Source organism: Balaenoptera acutorostrata, chromosome 16 (genome assembly GCF_949987535.1).
Source record: "Balaenoptera acutorostrata chromosome 16, mBalAcu1.1, whole genome shotgun sequence".
Taxonomy (NCBI): Eukaryota; Metazoa; Chordata; class Mammalia; order Artiodactyla; family Balaenopteridae; genus Balaenoptera; species Balaenoptera acutorostrata.
The window spans coordinates 37,255,470-37,273,944 of NC_080079.1; the positions used below are offsets into that span (position 1 = coordinate 37,255,470).

Here is an 18,475-nt window from a genome sequence, read left to right on the forward strand (position 1 = left end):
CATAAATATATATTCGGGAAAGCTAGAGTTCTGGGAATAATTTAAAGTCCACAGAGTTAGAGCTTAATTACGTGATCTAACTATTCATATGAGTTTTGGTTGAATTTGTCACTGACTTTAAGCTCCCACCATAATAAACCACTTGTAGCTCATTCAACATGTTGTAGTAGACAGCTACTATTCCAATTTACCCTACATTCTTGTTCCCTTTCTTTTGGTAGAAAATCTCTCATTTTTTCCCAAATTAATGGGCACATGACCCCAGCTGGGCTAATTGATATCATTCACCCCAAGAGCTTAGTTCAGTGATTGAACATTTGACTCAAAATAGACCAATCAGAATATTTTCATGGCATTTTTTCCAAACTGGAACCAAGATGGAAAAATATTTTTCTCTGAAATGCCATGATGTATGAGCCCAGGGCAGCTAGTGACCAGATCCCCTGCCCCATGGGGAAAGCTGCTCTCAGAGAATAAAGCCAATAGATTGAGAGAGAGAGAGTAGAGAGACACAGAAGATGGAGAATCTGGTTCCAGTTATACCTTCTCTTCTTGAGGCTTGATTTCCCAGCTCTTCCTTCAATTAAATTTCAAGTAAACTAAGTTTCAAGTAAATTTCTGCATTAGTTTCCTATTACTACTGTTACAAATTACCACAAACTCAGCGGCTTAAAAAATTTATTATCTTCCATTTCTAGAAGTCTGAAGTCCAAAATGAGTGTTACTGGGCTAAAATCAAGGTGTCAGAATGGTTGCATTTCTTTCTAGAGGTTCTAGGGGAGAATTTGTTTCCTTGTCTTTTCCGGCTTCTGGGGACTTCCCATTTTCTTGTCTCATGGATCCCTTCCATCTTCAAAGCCAGCAGTGGCTGGTTAAGTCTTTTTCATTCTGGTTCTTGTGTTTCTGCTTTCCTCTTCTCCGTGTAAAGACCCCTGTAATTACAATGGGCCTACTTGGATGATCCAGGGTAATCTCATCTTAATTAAATTTAGTTTATTACCAACCTTAATCCATCTGCAACCTTAATTTTCCTTTGCTGTGTAACACAACATACTTACAGGTTTCGGAAGTTAGGATGTAGACAGTTTGGGGCTGTCATTATTCTGCCTTCCTACTGCTATTTCCAATAAAAATCCCCTTTTCTTCTCAAATCAGTTTTTCTGATTTTTGTCACTTTCAACCAAGAGATATGAGAAAACACACATGTTGTGCTATTTTGTGCCTCCCCTGACTATAATGCTCTCCTTGGTCTACCTTGAAATGCCTATTAATCATTTTTTTTTAAACATCTTTATTGGAGTATAATTGCTCTACAATGGTGCGTTAGTTTCTGCTGCATAACAAAGTGAATCAGCTATATGTATACACATATCCGCACATCCCCTCCCTCTTGCGTCTCCCTCCCACCCTCCCTATCCCACCCCTCCAGGCAGTCACAAAGCACCGAGCTGATCTCCCTGTGCTATGCAGCTGCTTCCCACTAGCTTTCTATTTTACATTTGGTAGTGTATATATATGTCAATGCTACTCTCTAGGCATTGGCCTCCTATTAATCGTTCAAGAACCTACTTAAGCCTTATCTCCTCTGTATGTGTATTCCCTGACTTCTCCAGGTAGAAAAAAGTAACTCCTTTCCCCCCCACACTCATCATACCTTGTTTTTACTTACCATGCTCTATTGAAATTATTTCCTTACCAGAATATCTCTGTTATGAGCCCATGATTTATTTGCGGGCAGGGACTATGAATTATTCATCACTACATCTGCAACATCAAGCTCATAAAATCTTACTTGGTTCTTAATAGTGTTTGTTAAATGAATAAGTTATCTATGGTTTTCTACCATAGTCTTTAAGGCTAGTATTTTTCTCACTTTATGAGAAAAATAAAATAGCTGCAATGTTAGATAGTAGATCTGCAAATATTTTGTTTTGCCCAGAGAAATATATTTGTATATTAATTAAACAACCATATTTCCCCTAAGACTTTGCCTAAGTGCACGATAAGATTAGTCAGTCTTATGCTGGTCACTGCACTATTGATCAAATGGCAAATGGCTAATCGGATCTAGTCATTTACATGATTAAAATAGCTAGACTGTGTACAGGGTTGCTAAGGTTACAGCATCAGGCCACTTAGTGATCAATTCTTATTTAGTAATTGACCATTATGGTGGCTGATGAAACCAAATTGACAAACATAGAAATCGACTGATTATGTTGAGAAGCAGGAATGAAGTTATGCACAGAGATAAAGGTCATCTCTTTTCTATGATTGTCTCCATTCCAGGAGGAACACAATGTTCCATAATAAAACAATGTAAACACCTTCACATACAAAAATGATGGACAAGTGTGCTCTGGACCTGTGTGGCTAAAACAAAATGAATCATTTCTTAAAGAACAGAGCTAAAAACTCCTAGACACATAGCAGACAAATATAGTTGTGGGCACTTGTGTAGTAAATTCAAATTAGTTTAATGCGATTTATCAAAATAAGTGAAATACATTTCAAATATACTTTTTAAAGTCTTTTATGGTGGACATCCTACTTAGTGTCAACTTCAACAATTTAGAATACTAGCTGCAGGGTTATAAAACTTGGATCTGTTGTGACAGTGTGAGTGATGATTTAAAGTCAACTTCTGAAAAATAGCATCTCTTCAAGTATCTAATGCCCAGTGATCTATCATGTCATCAAAGAATAAGTTTCAGCCATCTGGATGATTTATCTTCCAGGAGTATTCTGGGTGAAAATATGACATCTATTTTGTTGGGAAGCAAAACTATATTATTCTGGAGAAAGCTGCCCAGTGGCATTAAGGTATCATTGGCTGCAGATCATCATGTCAACAGTGCTTGTTTGTATTGACCTAATTTCAAATATTTTAAATAGAATGTCTTCTGATCAGTTAGCATTTCCACTGGGTTATTTGTAACGTAGGTTGAAATGAAGTCCCCTATACATAACAGAGCTGTTTTTTTTAAAAGTCACATTGTGCAACCTAATATATACATTTTTTGTCAGTCATATCTCAATAAAGCTGGAAAAATATAAATAAATAAATAAGAAATTCCTTTTCTCCCTTAAGGATTAATGGCTATTCCAGTGGTTCTTAATTCAAACTGAGCAATAAAATTATCTGGAAGTTTTTAAGATATTGATGCCAGGACCACACTTCAGATCATTAAAGTCATAATCTCTGGTGGAAACCCTGAATTAGTTGAATTGCTCACATGTTTATGCCACCCATAGTAGAGGCACTGAATTGCCCATCAAAATTCATGTTCGCTTTTCATGCAAAGCAACTGCCCAGCCAGGAACCCCATTTCTCAGCCTCGTGTATCTAGTTGGGTCACATGACTAATTGTCATCAATGGATGGTGAAGGTGGTTAAGGTGTCAACGTGACTTCATTCTTTCTTTCTTGAGGCTGGATAGATGAAGAAGGATCTGAGCCTCTAGAGGATGAAACAGGAATAATATGGGAAGAGCATCAGTTCCTGGAAATTCCACATAAAGGAAGGTCATCTGCCACCCAAAATACCCTCATCCGACAGATATGTGAGGGAGAAATAAATTCTATTTTGTTAAGCTACTTCACTGCTGGAAATTATGTGATATAGCAGAGAGTGTTACCCTAATATATGAAGCACCAAGTTTCTCTCTCAGGATTAAGTTGCCTCTTGTTACCTAAGCAACTATAAATATGTACTGTTAGTCTCAAAAATTGTATGGCATCTCAAGTATGTTCCATGCAATGCTACTTCTGCAAATGCTCTGAAAAAAGAGGATTATATAGACAAATAAATTTGAGAATGCTATATACATCAAGATAATAACCACTTTGAGAATATACAGTTTAATTTTGTTTAATATGGGACTCCCATGGAACACACCTACTTTATAAAATTCCTAATTAGCCTTTCAAGCTCAAGACTTCCAACCAGTCTTTTTCAGTGGTAACAGCATTAACAGCTTCCTGCAAAGTATACCAAGTTTTGCTTCTTGATCTTAAGGATATGTGAAATTGATTTCTTCTTCTATGTTGACTAATTTCCAATTCCAGATAAGTTATTACATTTAAAATATTGCTTATTATGAGAAATGTCAAATATACAGAATAGCACAGTGGATAGTGTAATGAGCCCTAGCTTCAACCAATTATAACACTTGGGCAATCTGATTTTATGTATACTTCCACCTACTTCTCTCCAAACCATCAGGTTATCTTGAAGAAAATCTCAGATCTCATTTTATCTATAAAAGTTTTAGCAAAAATTTCTAAAACTCTTTAATCTCTAAGACGCTGTCAGATTTATTGAGGTATAATTCACATACAGTAAAAGTCACCCTTTTAAATGTACAGTTCCATGTTTTAGGCTATGTTTATAGTCATGTAAACACCATTAAAATTAAGACATGGAACATTTCCATCACCCCCAAATTTCCATTATGCCTCTTTGTAATTAATCCTCCCACTAACTCCAGCATTACTCATCTGCTTTCTGTTGCATAATTTTGTCCTTTCCAGAATGTAATGTAAATGGAGTCTAGCTTCCTTGACATAGCATAATTGATATTCATCCATGTTGTTTTCTTCATTAATAGTTTGTTCCTTTTAATTGCTGAGAAGTATTCTGTGTTATGGATGTATCACAGATTGTTTATCTACTCACCAGTTGAAGGGCTGGGATGTTTCAAGTTTGGGTGATTATGAAGCCACTATCATCATTTGTATTCAGGCATTTGAGTGAACATAGTTTTCATTAGACTTGGGTAAATGCCAAAGAATGGGATTAATAAGAGCCTATGGTAGGTGCATGTTTAACTTTCTAAGAAACTACCTAACTCTTTTCCAGAGTGACTGGGCCATTTTTTGCCTTCCATCAGGAATGTAAGAAAGTTCCAGGAGGCTTTTTAAACATGTGACTGCCATTATCACATGTGAAAATAATTGAGAATAATTATTTATTTGTTAGTTCTCATGTTTTTGCTTTCTAAATGATTACTTTTGCAGTTTTCTTTGACATTTCTTACCTTCTGTTGTCTTTCAGTTTAAATTTTTTTTTAACTATTTGAGTGGGATAGTTAATTAATTTACTGGCATTTTAGAAATCTTTATTAACATAAAGTATTTAAGGCTATGTGTTTTCCTCATACCACTGCTTTGGGTATAACAATTCAGTAGGGGTGTTGGGTCTTTTTGTTATTGGCATCCATGTTTGTTTGGCTTGGGTTTTCCTAGAACAGCAGTATTATAGGAGTTTGAGTGGTTTACTTGATTTCTTGGTTTAAGAATGCCTTCTTCTATTGCTACAGTGGGGTATAATTTCTTTAATAAGTGACTTTTTTTGGTCTGTTTTCTTCTGAATCTTTGATTTTATCATGTTAAGTTGTGGCTTTCACCTTCAGATGCTTCCTTCTTTCCCTTTACCTCCGAGTCACCAAGAGACACTTGCAGATTCTGTGGTGTTGCCACCTTTTTCCCCAGAAGTGGTGCCTTCCTACAACACTCACTTTCTAAGCCTCCTTCTTTAGACTCCTTAGTAGCCAGGGCTCCTATCCGCCAGGTTTCTGAACCTACACTTCATATTATTTCTCCATTCAGAGTAAGACCCAGTCCTTTTGGGGATAAACTTCAACTGATATTATCTGTGTCACAGTGACACTCAGGTGCCACTGCCCTCTCTCCAATTCTACAGAATTCCCATCTGATTCTTGACTCATTTGGACTCCTGAGCAGACTTCACTGTTTTTAGACATGTTCTTTCACCTACGTGCAAATTGAAATTTTTGGTATTCTTTTGCCTACTAAAGCTGTAGCTGTGAGCTATGGGAGATTTAATTTCCTCTTCTTGTTATCCTTTCTGCATTTTAGAAAGCTAGATAGAGAGGTTCGAATTTAAGCAGCCTCCATTATCTTCTCCAAAACCCAGAAGCCTCCCCTGATTGAGTTTAAACTCCATGAATGGACGGTGTTTGCTTTATTCACTAAAGTGTTCTCCACGCCTAGCACAGTGCCTGGCTTATAGTCATCATAGTTGAAATAATACAGTTCAGGTAAGAAAACTGAGAAGATCAACTAGACTTACCTAAATTTACACAGCTGCTAAACAGACTAACTGAAATTCACATGCAGGCAGACTGGCTCCCCTAGGCAGTCAATATTTGTCAAATGAATGAATGGATAGATGATGCCTTTTAATTCTAGAGGATATTAGTTATGATATTATACAATGGCAGTGTTAACGCAGTGTGTGTCCTGGTGCGTTTGAAATCCTGGAAGCCAAATTCTTTGAGATCTCTTGTCCTAAACATGAGAATAGGTGAGAGTTGAGGGAAAACAATGGTTCAAATAGAATCCACAATATATGAAAGCCACATATGACCTTGAGGATTTCTGCTTAGCACTGTGGCATTTGGAAACTTTGCTACATTAATGCCAGGCAGGAAATCAGGCTCAGCAGAAACCACACATAAAAGCTCAACTGACAGCTTGGACCACAGAGTCTACCAACTTTTCCACTGCTTTATACCGGGACAGGCAATCATGGAAAACAGCACCTCCATGGGGCGAATTCTGAGAAAATACTCCCAATGCTTAGAACTGTAATCCGGGAAGAGGTATTTTAAAATGTCTAAAGTTCAAACAGCAATGTGAATTAGAGCTGGAAATGGAAATTTTTATGAAGATGCCAATTATTTCTCACATTTCAATTTACACAGAAACTCAGTCACAGTTCAGTACCTCTCTGACAGTTCTGATTTGTGTTAGAAGAAACATTTTGCGCAGAGACAGAGAGACTTAAAGTTAAATAAAACTCTGCATCTATGCTACTTTTGAAAACAAAAAAAAACAGATACTAAGTATATCTACTAAAAGTTGAAAAGTCTCCATGAGGTCTATCTTCATGGAGAGTTGGCTACTATTAAGCTTGAGTGTCCACCCAGAAGGGAGATTTTAGTGATGGTCATCGGAAAATCCAGCTATGAGAGTACATAACAGAGGGTAAAAAGATAGCCATCTAGTCAGTTGAAAGTGAGCTAAGAAGAGCAGAGCCAGCTTCTAGTTCTCCTGATATAAAGGATGATATATATTTATATAGAAGACAGTATGTCTAATATGTTTAATTTTAAAAACAGTAATGCAAATCAATAATAAAAATATTTGATAAATTGGCAACTGACATAAAGAGATGATTCAAAAACCGTGCAGTAATAGTAAACTTGGAAGATTTTTCAAACTCACGTATCATTAAGAAAATAACTCTATGTATTTAAATCTATAAATATAGATATATTAGTAAATATTTGTAAACAATTAGTGAATATTTTTTTAAAAATTAAAACCATGATGGGTCATGCGAAATCATCATTTTCATATATGGTTAGCCCTCCGAATCCGCAGGTTCCAAATCTGTGGATTCAACCAACTGCAGATTGAAAACATTTTTTTTTAATTCCAGAAAGTTCCAAAAAGTTCCAAAAAGCAAAACTTGAATTTGCTGCACCCGCCAGCAACTATTTATATAGTATTTACATTGTATTTACAACTATTGACATAGCATTTACATTGTATTAGTATTATAAGTGAACTAGAGATAGTTTAAAGGATGTGTGTAGGTTATATGCAAATGCTATGCCATTTTATGTAAGGGACTTGAGGGGGGTTCCCAGAACCAAAACCAAAACCAAAACCCTGCGGATATCAAGGGACAACTGTATTTCTGGGGGTAGCAATTTGGCAATATATTATTTCTTATAAATATCTCTTCTATCTGACTTAGTGATTCCAATTCTGTGAATTTGTCCTAATAAATCAAAACATGCAGAAATATATAACAGGAAAATTAATAGGAGCATTGTTTATGATGGCAAAAAAGAAACATAAATGATCCAAGATAAATAAATGGTTAAGTAAACTGGTACATTCATTTAATTAAGTCCTTGACAACAATGCTTATGTTGTGATTTTAATATAACATTAGAAAATCCAACTATGTTAAATAAACAAAGCTTATCCATAGCAAAAAGGCTGAACGTAAATACAGAAAAATTACTAGTTGTTTGTTAGATGAGAACTATGCATTTTTTTCTGTACAAATATCTGTACTTCTAACTTCCTACAATCAACTACATTACTATTATAATTGAAAGAAATTAATCTTTAATGCTACATCCCTTACTGCATTGAAATTACTAAAAAAGAAATACAAACACAACATAAAGTCAAAATGGTATATGTGTATTCCCAGCTCCTAAGTTTCTCTTGTCTTCAGCAGAAAATCTGCCTACTGATATAGACATTCTGCTCTGATCTGGGCACAGTCTTTGTGGATAGAGACAGCTCTGTCAGTACTTATGTTGTGACTAGTCAGTTCCGTTGATCAGATCAAAATCATAGTTCAGTCTCCACACAAGCTTGTCACTTTAGTTCTTTTCCCTGACAATCAACTCTGCTTCTATAACGGTAGATCAGGCAGGAGATCATCACCCATCACCACCACCACATGGATTATCTTATTATAAATTCACAACCTTGTGTAAGTTGGATGCTATTTTTATTGCCATTTTATAAATAAAGAAATTGAGGCATAGAGAAGTTAAATAATGTTCTTAACATGCATGGTTAGTTAGTAGCAGAGCTGGGATATAAACACCCATCTATTGATCTTAATGACCTTATTCTTAACCTCTAAATGAACATGACCTTAAAATATAACACTTGCCACAAAACGAGCCTTTACTGTGCCAGACACTGCTCTGTGCTTTGCATAATCTCAATTCATCTTTGCAGAAACCCTGGAGATATTCTTTGTCCTCTTCTATAGATGAGTGTTCAGTGATTCCTCAGAAACAAAGCTTCAGATTTCAACGCCTTAACACAACGCAGGGTTGTCACCCCAGCACAGTCCTATGTGGGTTGGGTGGCTTTCCTGTGTTAGTCTTCTCCAAAGAGTGGTTCAGAGATCCATACTTCCTTCAACTCCTGCTCTGCAGAAGAGAAGAAAATGAGCCGAGGATCTTGGGGCAGATTTAACGGGCCATGTCTGGAAGTTTCCTATCCCCGCAGATAGGACAGGAAGAAAATCCTATAGCCAGAATCTGTCTCAGGCCTCACTCCAACTGCAGGTGGGGTGAGTAAATATAGAGAAGCATGTGGATTTTTCTTTGATATTTCATGAGCAGAGAATAGACTCTGCCAGAGAAACTGAGGCTCAGAGAAGTGAAGTGACCCACCAGGTCAAAAAGCTAATAAACAGTATAGCCCAGATTCCCATCCAGGACAGTCTGAGATCTGTGTGCCCGAGTCCTTAACCTCCAGCCTCTCTATATAATGGACTAGACACAGGTTTTAGAAATGTTATCCCACAAGGCCTTTCATTTTCAAACTAACACGTCCCTGCCACGTTCCTCATTTTGACTCTGTCCTCTCTATGTCCCAGTTCAAGGACTATGGTCCATTATATTATTGTTCCCAAGTATTCATTCACTTCTGTATAAGAAGAGTACATAACACTACTCCAGCCTGCACGTGACTTTCAGGGCTTCTGTGTTGGTGGCAGATACTTCCTCAGTCTAATATCAGGCTTAGTCAGATGATTTGTTTTGGCCAATGGAATGTAAGCAGTTGTGACATATGCCACGTCTGAAATGAATCATAGCAGTGAGTTTGTGTTTAAATATTGCTTCTTGTGTTTCCTTTCCCACGAGAACGCCATGTCCCAATAAGTGCTTCTCCTTCAGCCTGGATTTGCAGTAAAGGGATGTTGAGACAGAGCTACAGCTGACTCAGAGCTAACATGAAATGCGCATAAGAAATAAGCATTTATGTTTGGAAACCATTGAGATTGAAGGGTCATTAATCACCACAGCAAAGCTGATAACTACGAAGACAGACTTCCTGCCTCAGGTCCTCTCACTTTGGCACAGCTGAGAGCCCTCTCTCAGGCATCTCCACCAGGCTCTGAGACTTGGGTCACACCCTTGAGGATGTGAGGTGCCAGTTCTTTATGAGGATGCCTTCTTGGATGATGATGACATCAGTTGGGTTTGATTATTTCTTAACAAACCTGAAATCCTGTTGATTACCTCTTAATTAAATACTTTTCCTGTATGTAATTGCTTGATTAAATTCTCAGAGTTTTATCACAGGCTACTATATTTAGTTTGCAATTTCTCAAGATTTGAGAATCTGTTTAACACAACACATCCACGGTTCCTTGTTCATATTTTCTGCCATTCTCACTTTATAAATCTTTTCTCAGGTTATATGTTGCAATTCATTTTATCTTGTAATCATCAGAGCATGCAAATGAGCAGAATCTTATATTCATTTTTATGAAGGGCAGCCAGGTGATTTTGACCTAACCAGCTCTGCATTTGCCCAATCTGCACATTTTTTTTATGACAAGAATTTAAGTGACAAGCAAACACGTTAATATCCGGTATTAATTTTAGAAAGAATTTTCTAGGGCACACGCTCAGGTAGCTAAAGATTCAATGTAAATAGTTTATCTGCTATCTTTTTTTATAGTGCATATAGAAAACTGATATTTAAACTGATTAAATTTTATGCTTTTTCGTATCAAGGAAAGCAGTACATTCATTTATTTAATTAAAATATGTAGAGTGACTTCTATATATAGTCACTGGGTTAGGTGTTGGGTTTTTAATGGTGAGACTTATTACCATGAAGGTCCTCCCAGCCTTGGGGACATAAAGAGGTAAACAGGGAATTTTAGTCCAAAATATAAGTGCTGGGATGAAAGATGTTTAGTGATCTTCTATGGGATCACTACAGATACATGCTCAACTGGGCTAAGGTTCAAAGACGTATCAGAGAGGCATGCAGCACTCTTGGATAAACCCGTGGTGAAGCTGATATCTGAAGGATGGATATGAATTAGTCATGCAATGGGATAGAAAGTGTAAAACGGGAAGACAATGGTCTAGTCAAAGAGGCAGCAGGTGCAGAGGCCTGGAGGCCAGGAAGTAGCCAGAGGCTTCTGCGACGTGAAAATCATTTTTCTAATTAGAGGATAGACTGAAGGTGTAGAGATGACGCATGTGTGCCGAGTGGGATTGGGATATAGAGAAGGCTGATGGATGTATGACCCTGAAAAGTAAGTATGGTCTAGACCATACTGAAAATTTTGAATTTTACTCTGAAAGAATAGCCATTGTTCTAAGCAAAGGAGTAAAATTATGAACTTCTCTTTTTAATAATCTCTCCAATTTCAGAAGGAAGAGTGAATTAATCAGGGGTGGGGAAAATAGGGCTGAGTCCACATACACGTATATTCCAAAGATAAATTTTGATAGGCCTTGGTGCTCATGAAATAAGTAAATAGATGGAGTTTGAGCCACATGAAGATTCTGAAATTCCCCGTGACTGTGAAAGATAAGATTAAATGATGTGTTATATAGTGCTTGTGATTTTGCTTAATTTCTGGAAATGTATCACATAATTACCAGTTAACCAGAATGGTCCATTAACTGTTAGTGTCCATTCCTTAATTATTGTGCCTAAATGAGAGTTCACTATATATGTGTGAGCTGAATAGTAATATATGCAATTAATGGAGATTCATGAAGTGCAATAGTTGTGGGCAATCATTTGCAAATGATTTAGCTATGGAAAAAAATCTGTTTACATTCTAATAACACTGTTTGATTAAGGAGAAAGACTTATAATGGGGAAGGGGAAAGGAAGAAAAATTTATGTAAATTGAACCAACTGAACATTTATTTCCAGTCATTCACGGAATAGAATCCATGGACTAATTTCACAAATATGTACCTTAAAAATATGCGAAGCGCATAGTAAGTGCTCAAAAGACATGGCATTGAAGTAAACAATTCATGTTCTACCTGTCCACAGGTAGAAAAACCTATATTAGTAACATTTGCTTCTGTTTACCTTATATTACTGGACCCAAAGTTAGCAACAAAGCTGGAAGAGTCTATTCTGTTTTAGGCTTGACATCTGCACAAATCTGGCCTCATGTAGCAGACTGAGCAAATGGTTCTGGAAGTTGAAGGCTCTTTTCCTGCCATTCATTTTTAGCTTCTTCCACATATATGCATTTACGCCTATGCAGGGGCAATCACTATTCACTCAATTGTACTTTGAAGAAGGTAATAAGCAAAATTCATTACAAGAGTAAGAATAAAGCATCAATTGCTTTCTTTGTTCACTCCCTAAGAGCGTCATCTTTTAGACAAAATTATAGGCCTCATACAACATTCAGAAACTGAAGAAGATGAAATTCATGCATCCTGGATTGATCTTGATCATTTCTGCCCAATTCTCCAATCAAGGGAAGGATAAAAAGGTAGCTGACTTTGTGAGTCTGCAATTTGCTAGCTGTTGTAGGATGTCTGACTTTCAAATTCAAATTGCTGCTAAATTTTCAATCTTTAGAAAAAGATTTTTAAAGAAATAGTGACTCTGGTATGCATCATATGTTAGGATATTGTACTCTTTGGGATTACAAAAGTACACTGATGATTTATAAATATATTCAAGGAAAGAAATAGTTTTTATTCCTTGAGTGTTACTCATGCATAGAGTTATTCTTTACAGCCCCTTTAGAGGTGAATAAAACATTCCAAACAGTAGTCTTGACCATATATACCATAGAAATAATAGATTATTTCTATGACATCCAAATAGTTTAAAGTCATCAGTGTGAGGACATAGGACACCATCGACGTTTGAGCTGCGTGTCATAGAATTCATCAAAATTAAAAACACTTTCCTCTCTGACCATGGTCTTACTTTGACTCCTATAATCACTGTGAAGAAAAAGTTTTCCTAACCCTGTATTTCCTATTCAAGACACTGCAGGGAAATATTCAAATGCCCACACTGCTTCTAAGACTTAACCAAAGTTGATTTTTTTACTTTCCCAAGACCTGACCATTCCCAGATCCTTGGCTGCAATGTTGCACTTAGCATTCAGGTAGACTTGTTCAGGGCTCTGCCCATGACACAAAGCCAAACTCTGTAAGCAAGAATGTAAGCAAGAAACCAACTGTGTCTAAGAGGGGAGATGCTCTGTCTCCTTTTCTTAACCCCAAACTGGGTAGAATTTGTGTTCCTGTGGTAGGGGGACCACATGATTAATATTTAAAACACAGATACTTTCAAAAATGATAAAGGGAGTCACTATTAATAATTACAGCAAAACAACAGGTAAAGACGAGGCCATCCTGGGCAAATAGAGACATTTCATCACTTTCGTCTGAATTGATATCCAGTCATCATTCTCTTATCTCATTTGGGATACTAAAGGAAAAGTTCTTCTGCCTATTCTCTAAGTATAGAAGACAATAAGTGTTTTAATCGGTGACATCCCTATATAGATGTAAAGGCAAATTTATTATGACTGCTTTTTATAATTTCTCTCAATCCAAGCAAATGGAGCAATGAAGGGGCCACAGAACATACAGGCAATCTTCCATGAATTTTGTATAATTTAGCTTTGGATAAAAACTCAGGCACTAGATAATGTTAAGTTACTCCTCTGAAAAATGTTCAGAGTTACATGTATTCTGTATTGCTGATTCTGGACCATCTTTGGTCTTTAAAAACTGGTTGACAATAAAGAGGTTGATATCTTCTTAAAATTAAGGCCCCCAATCAACACTTCTGTTTGTGTAGAGATTACTCTACCTTTGTTGGTTGGTGGGAATTATTCAGACAGGAACATTGCATAACACAGGAAAGAGTTATAAGTTAGCACCAACAGAGAGTGAATGACTATACAAGACTCAGCTCTAAACCATAGAGTATGATCACAATGATGATTATAGCCCAGGCAATTTTAATATGGAAGTCACCAATCACCCTTAGATTCACCAAAGAAAAACCTTAATGGTGAACACATCAAACTATCTTATTTGGAGAAATACAGATTTCCAGGATACATTGCATTATGAAATATTCTAAACGACCTAGCCCTAGAGAGTTGGTAGTATAACTCAATGATATTCTCAAGTTGATGTCAGGTTTGAGTGATTGAACCCTGGCAATTCTTTCTGTGGACCTTCTTTAGATAATAAAGTGAATTTATTTGTTAAATTTCTAACAAAAATACCTTATTAGCTTAGAGGAAATATTTGGTATCTATTCTCATCATTCCCAAGTAGCTTCAAATTATTAAGAAACAAATTAAAAAGAAGGGAAGCCAGAATAATAGCTGCCTTCTATTTCTCAAAATTATTAGCTTATCTGTCCAGGGATAATTTCTGATGGTTGTTTTTCTTAAGACCATATTAAGATCCACCCAAAACAAGTGGTCTCATCTAGATTAGCTGTCAGCTCTGCATTTACTTGCATTATCTCCAGAACACAAGCTGTTACTTGGTCGATTCAGTCAAACAATGAATTATTTGAGGAAAGAAAGAAAATCAGTCAACCTGGTTAAGGGAAATGAGTAATTGAAATGACCAGGAAATGGAGTGGTAATGAATAATCCAGTGGTCCCACATGCAAACAGCCTCTATGAATAAAAATTGCCTAGTTGCTGTAAATACCAGACAACAATGATTTAATGTAGCTGCAACTCTGTAAGTAGCTAGAAACTCGTTTTATATTATAAATAATTTGTTTGAATTTGGGAGGCCATTTTGATTTTTTTTTAATTTCAAGGAATGTTTGCCATTATAAATTCTCAGTCCTATTTATCTCCACATCATATAGGGCTGTAGTGTTTATGTGTGCACGTGGTTAGGAAAATAGGAGGGCATGTAACATAAAACTTAGTGGAAACTTCCCTAGAGTTCAGAGACTGGGAAAAATATGGGCCATAGAGCAAAGTTTTTCACACTGTGGGTTGTTACCCAGTAATTGATATGAGATCAATTTATGGGGTGAATTGTGTCCCCCACAATATTCATGCATTGAAAGCTGAATGCCCAGTGTGATGGTATTGGAGATGGGTCCTTTGGGAGGTAATTAGGTTTAAATGAGGTCATGAGGTACTAGTGTCCTTATTAGAAGAGATGCCAGAAAGCACCAGAGAACTTTCTGTCTCTCTCTCTCTCTCTCTCTCTTTCTCTTTCTCTCTCTCTGTCTCTGCCATGAGGACACAGTGAGGAGGCAAGCATCTGCAAAGCCAGGAAAAGGGCCCTCATGGGGAACCAAATCTGACCACCCCTTGATCTAGGACTTCCAGCCTCCAGAACTGAGAAACAAATTCCTGTTGTTTAAGCCATCCAGTCTATGGTATTTTGTTATGGCATCCCGAGCAGACTAATACAGGTGGATATCACTATTTAAAAAAACTAGAATAGACTAGAAAATATATTTTGCATATGTTAAGGGTAATAAACATAAGTGATATTTTTCAGCTTATGTTAATGCATAGGTAAATGAACACAGGATTATAATGGAAAATGTATTTCTTTCTGTGGGATATATTAAAAAGTGTTTGTGCACACTGATAATAGTGAAGCATATGGTACAGTAGATACAGAGATGAAGAGGGTGATAAAGGTCCTTTCCTTTGTTATCCACATGGTTCAAATAACCACAAAGTGACTTTTGTCAATAGACTCTCCAGTGCAAACAGGTTAAAATTCTAATAAAATATCATAGGAAAAGGGAGCTGTCACATTAGAATGAAATGAGAGAGGGAGGGAGGAAGAAACAGAGAAAGGGGCAGCTCCCCTTTTCAGTAGAATTCTTAACATTGTATGTGAAATAAATGAAATAGAAAATCATTATTTTCAAAGTCTATAGTATTAATTGATTCAAGGAAGAATCATTACAGATATTTAAACCATTGGCTAAAATGTTTATTTGGGAACAAGATACTTCCATAGTCTGAAAGTATCTCCTCACATATTACTATATTAGATACAATAATATACTTAATAGAGTGAAATAAAGCTTTTATACTATCCTTCATTCTCTTTCTACTGCCAAATCCTGCACAGGATTCATTTTTAACCATATGATCAAAGCTAATGTCACCAATAATGAAACAAAATAACATCACAAAATTCCAGATTTGATGTGCTGAGACGGACACAACATTACTTATGTAGAATTTCTGCAAAAAAAAAAAAAAAAAATCTTTGCCTGGATCTAATCATAAGGAAACCATCCTACAAACACAAACTGAGGGACTTTCTACAAAACAACTGGCCTGTACTCTTCAAAAATGTCTAATTCAATTCAACAAAAGGCTGAAAACTGATCTAGATATAAGGAGACTGAAGAGAATTATTACTATGCTGAGTCTTGAATCAAAAAATGTAACTTGTTATAAAGGCCATTACTGGGACAAGTGGTGAAACTTGAACATGGACTATATATTGAAGAATAGTATCATATTTGTGTTGAACTTCTTGATTTGATCATTGCATTGTAATTCTGTAAGGGAATGTCCTTATTCCTAGGAGTGAAGGATTGTGGCACTACAACATTCTCTCAAATGATTCAGCAAAAATTATACATATAAACTTTTCTGTGGGTTTGAAGGTTTATTTTTAAATAAATAGCTTTGTAATAAAAACCTAGTTAGGTCTGAGCAATTTTAAAGATAGGTATTTTCTTCTTCATTTCTTAGACTCTCTTTACTTATACTGTCAAACCTGCCACTTCTTTCATGTTCAAGCACCGACCCTGAATGTGTGTGACTGAAATAAACTGGCTTTCACCTGATTTTCATATAATAAGTCAAGGAAGACGGCAAGATATTTCAGCTCCAGCAGAGCAAGAACTACCAAGCTCGGAAGGAGAAAGTCATACAGTGGTCTGGACACTAAGTTATACAAGATAGGCAGAACCAAGCAGATGCTCTGAGTCCAAGCCTGAGACCAGATGCCTCCCTGCTATGGAGGGGACACTGGTCTCCCTTTGATAATCCAGCTTTGTGTTTGCAGCCTGGGCTAAGTGCAGCCCCAGACATTCACAGGTCTGCAGAGGAATTCTCCTTCAACCTAAGGCAAGGGCAAAGAAGTATGAACAAACTTTCACTGGGCAAATGCCTCTTCCTTGATGTTCTCTCTACTCCCCTTTCTTGGACATTTTACTTCTATAGCAATAAGTCCCTTCAAGATGGCTATGAAGTTTTGGAGCTCTTGTGTTTAGGGAAAGAAACATGTTTGGGTACCCTGCCAAGGCCTTCCCTGGCCAGGCTCATGGCCATCTGTGGGGACACAGCATCAATTGATGACAACTTCCAGAGAAGGAAACAGATGAACAGTGTTTCAGTACTGTTGAATAGGCATATTCAACACACACTCTCTATTGTGAGCCTGCCTTTTCGCTCAGTCTACAACTACAAACTCTACTTGGGAATCACTGAGCCAGCCTCCATCACTAATCCTACAGCTTTCAGTTGAGCTTTTCTGCTCTGTTCCCTAATCATAGGCTGCACTTTATTCATGGTTCACAGGCTTGCTCAGGATCTGCCCTGGTAGCTTACAGGAAAGCACTATAACATTTAATAAAAAATTTTAAAAATCAACTATGTTTTTAGTTAATTATAGGGGTTGGGTGTGTGAAAGAATAGTGGATAGTTCTGTTAAGGTGCCCCTGAACAAGCACACAAAAATGATATACAGTCTAGAAAGACAGATGTAAAAAATTTTTACTGACAGAGTATTTTGAAATTATTTTCTCTTGAAAGAAATGAAAGTGACAGCATGCCAAAATAAATATATCTGCTGTATAAATTGCAGGCATTCTGTGAAATTTCTTCAGGAAGAAAGCAAAACAAATAATGATGCATGTAAGAAATATTAAGTCAAGAAACAAAGGGTAAGAGGAAAGTTTCAGGAAAAGAAATGTCTCTCTCCTCTCTCCCTTTCCCCTATAAGCATATTTGTGTAGTGTACACCTATAAAGGTGTGTGTGCATGTAGCACAAAACCGGGTATTTGCTCCCAGTATCACAGCGCTTTCAGCCCTGCCCCATCCCTAACCATATCCCAACTATTTCTGGTATTCTGCACAAGTATTCCACAAGTGGTACTAAATGATTCTGCTCCTACTGGCATCATTGCCCTTCCTCCAGAATCATTTTAGCTCTAAAAAGGAAAAGAAGTCCCTTATTGAGTATTGTTAAAGGATAGTCTTCCAACAAATATAAAATTCTGACTCTCATATAGATATAAAATGAACACGTGTCAGAAATATTTTTGACACATTAAGAAGGGAACAGGGGCTTCCCTGGTGGCGCAGTGGTTGAGAATCTGCCTGCTAATGCAGTGGACACGGGTTCGAGCCCTGGTCTGGGAGGATCCCACATGCCGAGGAGCAACTAAGCCCGCGAGCCACAACTACTGAGCCTGCGCGTCTGGAGCCCGTGCTCCGCAACAAGAGAGGCCGCGATAGTGAGAGGCCCGCGCACCGCGATGAAGAGTGGCCCCCGCTTGCCACAACTAGAGAAAGCCCTCTCACAGAAACGAAGACCCAACACAGCCAAAAATAAATAAATAAATAAATTAATTAAT

General features: G+C 37.0%; 1 protein-coding gene and 1 long non-coding RNA gene across 8 annotated transcripts in view; one reads left to right on the top strand and one right to left on the bottom strand.

Moving 5' to 3' along the window:
* HTR7 (5-hydroxytryptamine receptor 7) overlaps positions 1 to 18,475 on the top strand; it is a 670,153-nt gene that overhangs the window by 569,898 nt on the left and 81,780 nt on the right. The window lies entirely within an intron of this gene.
* LOC130705035 (uncharacterized) overlaps positions 7,978 to 18,475 on the bottom strand; it is a 232,149-nt gene continuing 221,651 nt past the window's right edge. For 3 of the 4 annotated variants that reach the window (XR_009005663.1, XR_009005662.1, XR_009005661.1), the window contains one exon: positions 7,978 to 8,996. This is a non-coding gene — a long non-coding RNA (uncharacterized LOC130705035). The remainder of the gene's footprint in view (positions 8,997 to 18,475) is intronic. The other variant, XR_009005664.1, reaches the window with a different exon arrangement.